Source organism: Sinocyclocheilus anshuiensis, unplaced genomic scaffold (assembly GCF_001515605.1).
Source record: "Sinocyclocheilus anshuiensis isolate Anshui unplaced genomic scaffold, SAMN03320099.WGS_v1.1 scaffold18, whole genome shotgun sequence".
Classification (NCBI taxonomy): domain Eukaryota; kingdom Metazoa; phylum Chordata; class Actinopteri; order Cypriniformes; family Cyprinidae; genus Sinocyclocheilus; species Sinocyclocheilus anshuiensis.
Genome location: NW_015546047.1, coordinates 410,701 through 420,743, shown reverse-complemented (window position 1 = coordinate 420,743; position 10,043 = coordinate 410,701). Strand labels below are relative to the sequence as shown.

The window sequence follows — 10,043 nt, the reverse complement described above, 5'->3', positions numbered from 1 at the left end:
CCTTTTAACAGGAAACACAGCATTTCTCTTCTCTACATGTGTTCGGGTTCCTCTTTTCAGCATAAAAATCAGACGCATATTTTGTGTATTAGGAAAACCGTGGGCCTTTCATCTCTCTGTGATATCCTTATTTGTCACGAGACTGTACTCATCTGCAGCTCTCTGATGATGCAATAATGTACAGAATCAGATCATTCAATATTGATATTCTCCATAGTGTATTTAATGTTTACCTAAAAGGTTGCAATACTAGTTGTATTTTATGAGCTGAAGGAGGCAGTGCGAGAACTAGGTACGATATTTGGTACATTATTTTTCGAGATCAAGAGAGAACAATTTCCACTCACTGAGAATTCTTTATTTGGCTGCGGAATTTCATCGTCCATAGTATAAATGTATGTATGTATGAGAGTCTGTACATAAAGATACTACGTTTTCAATAAAATAATATATTTAAATGATTTCTTTATGAATTTATACTGTATATTACTTTTCACGAATCGTTATTGGTCATTATTAAGTGTTTAGTGAATTGATAAATCATCTTCATATTTATTTTCAGATGCTTTTTTTAATTATTGTTTCTGCTGTAATGTTTTCTTTGAGTTCATTTATTTGTGCAGGAGATTTGTTTGATGAATTTTTATTAAAACCAGTGTTGTGTAATTTGATTATTAAATTGAATGTGTTTTCCCCCCATAGTCCTAAGTCTGTTCATGTGCATTGATCTCCTTGATTCGAATCTTGTTTGCTAATATAAATAACTAGATCATATCTCAGTTCTCTGTTTGCACAATACGATTAATGGAAATGATGTAGTCAACTTGATTCACCACATTCTTGATTTAAAAATATATATATGCAATTATATTCAATTATTTATGTATTTTTTATTTGTCAAGGATGTGATCAGTCAACGTGGGCTTCAAAAGTCTGCGACCACTTGTGAAAATGTTTCACTTTTTATTAATAATTTTAAACTTTTTTTTTCATTACAAATTATTTTAACAACAATTTGAGTGCAAAAATTGTCCATGGACTTCATAAAGTCTTAGTATTTGCTCCAGTGATATATGTCACAAATTTAATTACTTGATTAGCAACCTAGTATTAGTGTATCTTAAATATTTATTTTCCATTTTATATCAAAACATTATTATTTGAATTTCAATGTAGTATTATTATTATGTTTTGCCTACAGTTATCAAAGTGGTTTCAGACTTTTGCACCCCAGTGTACATACTGTATATATTGTGATAATATCTGTGTTGTAAATGCCAAGCACAATGTGTCATCACTATTTATTTGTTTGACATTTTGATTCACCACCTCACTATTTCTCCCATATTGTGACTTCATTTGTCATGATAATTTGTCTGCGATTATGTATGCAATGACAACTGCAATAAGACACAGATCGGCATCTGGCCGGTGATTGCTGATATAATGGGACTGTCCTTCACCTCTGCTTTTCATTAGGATTGTGATAGTAATACTGGCTGACAGATGTCCAGCTCTCAGTGAGAGCAGCTTAGAGACGCACAATCCTTTCTGACACACTCCCTTCAAACACTGGACGGTGGTTGACCTGAACCAATGTCACCCTCGGCATTAATAAAATGATGCTGCTACATTCCATGTACAGTACTTTTAGAATGGTAAGTCGGTGGTTACATTCCAGCATTGCTAAAAGAAAACCAGTCTCAGTTGACCAGGGGAAGAAATTAAAGGGTTAGTTCACCCAAAAATTCTGTCATTAATTGCTCACCCTCATGTTGTTCCAAACCCGTAAGACCTTCGTTCATCTTCAGAACACAATTTAAGATATTTTTGATGAAATCTGAGGGCTCTCTAACCCTCCCATAGACAGCAAGGTAACTACCACATTCAAGGTCCAGAAAAGTACCAAGATGATCGACAAAGTAGTCCGTGTGACCTCAGTGGTTCAACTGTAAAGTTACGAAGCTACGAGTACTTTTTTTGCACAAAGAAAACAAAAATAACGACTTTATAGCGCCGCCACACGCTCGTGTCATGGTACTGTCGTGAACGCGCGTCCAAAGTGACGCAGTAGAGACGAAAATGTGGAATAAAGTTGTTATTTTTGTTTTCTTTGCGCAAAAAAATATTCTCGTAGCTTCGTAACTTTACAGTTGAACCACTGATGTCACACGGACTACTTTGTTGATCATCTTGGTACTTTTCTGGACCTTGAACGTGTTTGGAACAACACAAGGGTTAGTAATTAATGACAGAATTTTCATTTTTTTGGGTGAACTAACCCTTTAACTAGTGCTCAGGGCATAAATGTCATAGAAAGTGGGGAAAAAATCATTTCAAAATAAATTTCTCTGTTTTATTAACATTCTGCATGTTTGATTATATTCTGTTGTAGGCATATCTGTTATGATTTTGATGCTTCAGCACTGTAGTCACCTGTAGCTGTCAGATTCACCGTCACAGAGGTGAGTATTGTTGAATATGGAGCTGTGAAGTTCCTAAAACTAAAATTAGCTCTGAAGAGCCAGAACTTGAATAGTACTTACATACATAAAAATCTACCAGTAAAGATCTGTATAGTCTAATAGAGACAAGCTAATTTTAAGTAGTGTATGAAATCGAATTCATTGTGAATTATTTACTGCTGCTTGGACCCGTAAAGCCTGACTTAAGAAATAATAGTCAGGATTTTTTTAATGGAAGAGTTTATCGAACTAAAATATTACAAGGGAAAAAAATAATTTTACATTTTTGTTGAGTGTCGCATTTGATACATCAGGCTTTTTATGGCTTATATAGTATGATATACATTCGAGGAGCAAAAAACACCTCAGTTTTATTCAGAGGCCCAAACTAAAAAAAAAAAAAAATTTGCAATTTGGTACAGTTGCTGATGTTTTTATGGCCGAAAAGATTATATTCTGATAGCTTTTAAATTAGATTTTATAGCAGACTACTTACATAAAATACATATAAATATCCGTTTTATATCTCCCAATAATGTTTTAGTAAGATGCTATTTAAATGTTTAGTTTTATGATCAAAGCTCTGTAGTTTTTATTTTGGATACATAATGCAATACAATAAAATGATGATTGAGTGATGTACAACTAAACCTTCCTCAAAAGCATCATATTTGATACATTTCAACAAGATTTTAAAATGAAAAATGTAAGGATAGTGAAGTAAACCAGTTACATCAGCCCAGTGTTCATCTTGAGATATTATTAAAAATATACTTTATCCTTATCCTATTTATAGTTATCCTCATTAAAAACATAAAGTATAAACTGTCAATCAGACGAAAGATTCTTCAAGAGCTTTTCTGCAAGGTTTTGATCATGTTGATCAGCAATTTTTTTTCTTCAGTTAAGTGATTCAGTTTAAGTATTTGACACAAACACAGGCTGAAAACAAATATTCCCACATAAAAGCCCTGAAAATCAATTCTAGAGTGTAAATATTGTAATCAAAAATTCCTTTCTGTCATTGCAGTTGACTTTGTCAGTAATGCATGTGGATTGTGTAACTTCGATGCCCCAAGAAAGTGCACAAATGAATCCCAACAGCAAAGGAGAGTCATTTTGAGAAGAATGGGCTCTGTGTGGAGCGGATGATTGGTAGGCGCCCGTCTCATCAATTCTACAATAGCTTTTTTGTCTTTTTTTGTATGTTTTTCATATTTTTCTATCCGACAGGCAGAAAGGTAGTGTGGCTGCTGATGCAAAAGAGGGTTTGCTGAAAGGATTGAAGATTTTCCAGACGTTTCATCCATAAAAGCATTCATCTACAGTACAGGCCTACATCCAAAAACATATTTGCTTGTTAGATAACGACATGTTAAACAGATGATGTTCTCCATTGACTCATACAGCGCTTTTGATGCAGCAGCCAAATCATTTGAAGTGCCCCAATTATTCGTGCCATTTTCTAATATTTAAAGTACTCAGAGAACGTTTTGCATCAAAGTCGTTGGGTCCAGGTTGAGCTGTAACAAAATAGTGTCATTTTGGTAAACCAGATTATGAAAGTGTAGGATAGATTGTGTTCGATGCCTGCATATAGCTACACACACCGCTCTTGAGTCTATGTATAGATTCTGTAATGCAGTGTAAAAAAAAAAAAAAGAACAGGAATTATTGTCAGAGGATATCGCTGGCTACAGCGGCCCGGTCACTCCAGCCTTATCCGAAAATACATTAACTGCTGGCAGTGAACTAATGTAATATAATACGTGACCACTAATGCTGGCTGATTGTAAATCCTTTTGAGTGACAGTGGGGGTCTATCTGAGCAGCTAGTGTGTGTCAGCTCATGCTTTGGTCTCTTGTGTTTGAACTGGACTGAGACTCGAGTATAAATCAGCTGTAGAGATCTTAACATGGAAACAACATTGAGCCTTGGAGAGCGAATCTGCGAACAAGTGCAGTTTTGTCACTCAGCTCAAATGAAAGGGCAGCTAATCCTCACTGTTTGCTCAGCATTTCAATAAGAACTGAAATCATTGGTCTTCGACAGGATCCGGCGAGGGAAGAATTACTCGCCATCTCCTGTGGTCCTCTTTGACATATTTGGAAAATGTTATTACTCAGTGGTTGATCGTTCTTAGATCAGGAGGTAATTTATTGCATTTAAATATCATTTTTGTATCAAATATTTCTTTTAAAATCCTTTAAGATGCAAAAATGAGTCAATTACTGACATATAGGAAGCATACAAAGCTATAAAATTACTTCGGATGAATTATTTGTTCTTTAGAGAATCTTATGGGAAATATTTGGGTTCAAAATATTTGAAATCTTTACCATTTAATTGCAAACGTACTGTAAAAAAAGGTCAAAAGTAACCTGTAACTGTAAAATTTACAGTTAAACAGTATATTTCATTAATCAGAAAGACACGTCACCTTTATTTATATAGCGCTTTTAACAATACAGATTGTGTCAAAGCAACTGAACAGCATTAATTAGGAAAATAGTGTGTCAATAATGCAAAATGACAATAGTAAACACTCATTTTTCAGTTAAAGGCAGTTCATCATTGAATTCAGTGATGTCATCATCCAGCTCAGTTCAGTTTAAATAGTATCTTTGCAATCATTTGCAATCAAGTCAACGATATCGCTGGAAATGAAGTGTCCCGAACGGTCGGTTTAGCCAGTCTGTCTGCTTCCTGACCTGGGCCCCAGTTAGTCAAGTACAAACTCTAAGACTATGTGCCACATTTCTAGAGAGAAGAGCGGCACATGATCAAAGTTCATCATAACTATTTTGAGATAAATACTAAAATATGCAATTAACGTTCACAGTGTCATACTCAAAAATACAAAATGCCATCATGGTAACATAACACTTACACAACGCAGTAAACATTATTTTAACTGTAGGATGTAACAACCCTTATGTACATAACTGAAAAAAAATTATAATAAGAAGAAGAAACAGTGAAAAATCCATCAAATGTGAGCTGTCACACAGAACAGATGATGTTCTTTTTTACTTTCAAAAACTACATTTAACAGTCTTTTACTGTAAAATGACTCTGAAATGTATTATTAGCTCTATTACAGTTTTTAATTGTAAAGAGTAAGGCAATACCATTGACCAATGAACAGGTTTTTACTGTAATTGTATACTGTCTTTTACAGTCAAAATCACAATCATTTTTAGATTGTATATTGAGTATTATTATATTGTGTTGGTATCAAAGCAATTGTGAACACATGTTGAGATGCATGTGAGCGTACTGAAGGATTTTTCTCAGGAAAGTCATCTGTGGCCCTGTCCCAAATGGCACCCTACACCCTCACGGTCTTCCTCTGAGTCCACACTTTGTGACATAATGCCACTATTATAATAATTCATTTCATAAGCTCATTTCATACTAACAGTTCCTCTCTGCTATGCCTATACACAACTTGAAATTGCTTGTATTCAGCTTTTCTCTGACAAGCACTCGAGAAATCTTTGTGTGCTAAAATGTTAACTAACTAAAGTACACTGACTATAGGGCTGTTAGTGTAAATCGAGCTCACTGTCACTTACTGCAGTAAGACACTTTAATGTTTTCACAAGGGCTCTTTACTAATAAACATCAGTCAGCTCTGCTTCAGATCACACCATAAATATGCTTCACAGCAATAAAGCTTATAAGATAGCAGTGCTTATGAAATGTATTTTGTTGAGGGTCTCATGTGAATCAGGTTTTCCAGCGCTACAAACCAGCTAGTATTCCAGTATTGACCATTTCCGTAACTTTTACCACAGCTACATGCTGAGTTAATATACATTCCCGATATAAATCAACAGTCATCTCTCATGTGGCAAAATAAATGACTGCATTGGATTCTCAAAACAGCTTGCTTCTTGTCATTAAGTCTTTAATGTAATTCATTTTACTTTGCAAGACTGATCACTACTAGTTTTTCTACATAAAATGACCTATAATCCAGTGACAACCTACAAAGTTACATTACATTTCTTCTGAAAGTCCCAACACGCCATCTATTTACAAGGATGAATTGATTTCATTCAGACTTGTTTGTGAATTTCCCATTTATTTTTGTAAATTAGATTTGTAAGATAAATTGGAATCTCGTGAGACTGCTGGAAACTGCAGAAACTTTGTCTATAGTCATAAAGGCTTTAGTTTGCATTCTACATTAATAGATAACAGTGTTGTAAACAAATGACTTGTCGTCTGCATACACAAAGATAAATTTTAAGCTGAGTCAGTTCTTGGCAATCATCTCGTTAACAACCAATGGTAGGGATTTTACACTCCAGTTTAGTGACAATCTAGCTTCTTAATTAGGGCAAGACTATAAAACATCAAATAGGCAGACAGCTATAAAAATGAGATTCGTTCTTTTAACTGGGCGGGATTTTCCCCCAAAAAGTGCGTTTGACTCATTTACCTGTACATTTACCTTTGGCTCATTTACATTTAAGGGGGGGGGAGTCGTGGCCTAATGGTTAGAGAGTCGGACTCATAACCCAAAGGTTGCGTGTTTGAATCTTGTACCGGCAAGGATTGTAGGTGGGGGGAGTGAATGTACAGCGCTCTCTCCCACCTTCAATACCACGACTGAGGTGCCCTTGAGCAAGGCACCGAACCCCGAACTGCCGCAGCAAAAAAATGGCTGCCCGCTGCTCCGGGTGTGTGTTCACGGTGTGTGTGTGTTCACTGCTGTGTGTGTGCACGTTGGATGGGATAAATGCAGAGCACTAATTCCGAGTATGGGTCACCATACTTGGCCACATGTCACGTCACTTTTCACTTTAAATGTAAGGCGGGGCTTCCACTTCTATCAAAACTGGGATTGAAATAGAATGCGTTACTACAGCCGCCATAATTAGTGTTATGATTTCTCTCTCTATTAATTTACTAATGGACCGTCTCCGTCCTCTTATACTGTCTCTTATAGCTACAAAAAAAAAAACATCTACCCAGAGCATGTACCATGTGCTTAAATCCATGTATGAACATTGCATTCTCGCATCGCAGTTATGTAATGAATTAATTTTCTTTGCTGTTAGCATGTTAATTCACAACTGACTGAAAATACACTAAAATGTGCTGTTGATGGGGTGATGACTGAGCCACATAATTGCTATTAATTATGGCCATTTGGAGTCGCCAGGATCCTGCAACAGACAGAGGCTCCAGTGCGCCCTCTGTTGACTGCATTCAGTCTGCTGTTATTTGGATGAGTGCTTCAAGTTCAAACTTTACTGAGAAACTTACAATAGGCTACTTCGATAGATAGATAGATAGATAGATAGATAGATAGATAGATAGATAGATAGATTCTCTGTATTCCTAAAGTTTTTTGAAGATAGGACCTTAAAAATAGATAGGACCTTTTAAAATAAAAATTAATGATACAAAAGTACCAGCACATCATGCATCCAAAAGAAGACGAGATCCAAATTAGCTGATGCCTGAGGAAAACAGGAACAGCACTAATAGTGGCTGGACACACTGTCCTTGCGATGTGAGTTCCAGCAGAAACCCCTGTGTGGGCAACACAGATGCCCTGCCAGTCTGCTCTTGTCAAACTGTCCGCAGGGGTGACATGCAGTAATATCAGCACAAATAGTGTGCACTGCCATGAGAACAATACGCTGAGCTGGCCGTATCTTTGCATCTGCTCGCTCATTACCGCAGTAAAGCTCATTGTGTAATCCAGCGGCAACCGTCTCACTGTGGTGACTGCATATCATTTCCACCGCCATTCCATTCAGCCCAACAGCTTTATTTGACTAACAACTTTATCTCGCCAAATCATTGAAATTCAAGCCAACAAAGTGTATTTATCAAATGCACCAGTGGCCAAACAACCTGTTCAAAGTTTTGAGACAAAGGTGATTTCTAAAATAGAACTGTTCAGTCATGACGGAAATTTGTAGGTTGACCTGAAACATTTGCTATCTCAACTGAAGTCAAATATGTCCAGGCGTGACATATTCCCAAAGATTTATATCTACGTTGCTTGTTTGTGGTAATGATGAAAAGAAAGATCTCTTTAGAACAGCAGTGAAAATTTTAAAGTAGCCTATATATAAAAAGTGACTGGACCGAAACTTATTCTTTTATTGAAATTTGAAATGGTGCTCTGCTGTGCCAAGAGACATTTCGAAGCATAGATTCACAGTGTAGCTACTTTAGCTTTTGCCACACAGACCTTTTATGTTCTACAGGCTAAATGTGTCATATTTATCTATGATAGTCAATGCAGCTTTCACTGGGAGGGGCTTTTTGAAGTTATTAATAAATAAAAATGGATGAATGAGAAATTAAAAACAGGATGTGTTTGATGTTAAAAAGTAATAATAAAAGTGCGATAAGCTACGAAAGAGAACTGAATGTGCTACTGACAGATGCTTTCTGCGTGTGCACTCCGAGTGGAACACGGACAAGCGGTCAAATACACGCAACCAGTCTCAGTGACGTCACAATTATGCAAGTTGTAAATAGGCTTGTTCAAGATGCATAGGCGCTGTCCAGACCTTTTGGCGTATAACATCAAAGTACCACAAGAGTGTTTGAAGAGCAGACGACTCTTTATGCTTTTGAATTGTTCTCGCGATACTTTGATGTCATGTTGATGTTGTGTTAGTCGCGCTCTCACAGACCGTCAAAGGTTTCTGTTTACAATGTGAAATCTGTTGATTTCTTGAACGCAATGGTCAATCAAAGACGTTTCGGTTAGAATCACTAAACGCTCAACAAGCAGTTTATATATATTAATTATTTAAAAAAAATTTCCAGTACTGAGTTCTATGTGAGTTCTAAATTGAGGTCCCCATGGGTAAGCAAAGCTGATAAATCATACAGAATGAGTTTTTTTTTTTTTTTTTGGAGAATGTAAAAATGCAGAATGTTTTCTGTAAGGGGTAGGTTTAGGTGTAGGGTGAAAGAAAATACGGTTTCTACAGTAAAAAAAAACACAAAAAAACATTACACCTATGGAGAGTCCCCACAAGGATAGCAAAGCTGTGTGTGTGTGTGTGTACCTGGTATTTATCACGTTATGGGGACCAAATGTCCCCACAAGGATAGTAATACTAGTAAATGTTGACCTTGTGGGGACATTTTTGAGGTCCCCATGAGGAAACAAGCTTATAAATCATACAGAATGAGTTTTTTTGAGAAAGTACAAATGCACAAAGTTTCCTGTAAGGGGTAGGTTTAGGGGTAGGGTTGGTGTAGGGCAATAGCACATACAGTTTGTACACTATAAAAACAATTACGCCTATGGAATGTCCCCATAAAACATGGAAACACAATGTGTGTGTGTGTGTGTGTGTGTGTGTGTGTGTGTGCATGTTTATGTGGTTTATGAGGACACACATTTGTATAATAACATGGGTATGACATAGGTATTACAACGAGAAGGTGATTTATGAGGACATTTTCAGTGTCCCCGTAATTCAAAAGGCTTATAAATAATTCAGAATGAGTTTTTTTTGAAAATCTAAAAATGCAGAAAGTTTCCTGTGAGGGGTAGGTTTAGGGGTAGGGTTGGTGTAGGGCAATAG

At 36.3% G+C, this 10,043-nt stretch overlaps 1 protein-coding gene across 4 annotated transcripts in view; it reads left to right on the top strand.

The window, feature by feature from the left end:
- The window catches only part of LOC107699013 (zinc finger protein 385B-like), a 152,532-nt gene extending 152,102 nt beyond the window's left edge, over positions 1-430 (top strand). For 3 of the 4 annotated variants that reach the window (XM_016500164.1, XM_016500161.1, XM_016500160.1), the window contains one exon: positions 1-430. This exon is cut by the window's left edge and continues 654 nt beyond it. The gene's annotated coding sequence lies outside the window, so the exon portion shown is untranslated. The other variant, XM_016500163.1, reaches the window with a different exon arrangement.
- The last annotated feature ends 9,613 nt before the right edge of the window (positions 431-10,043 follow it).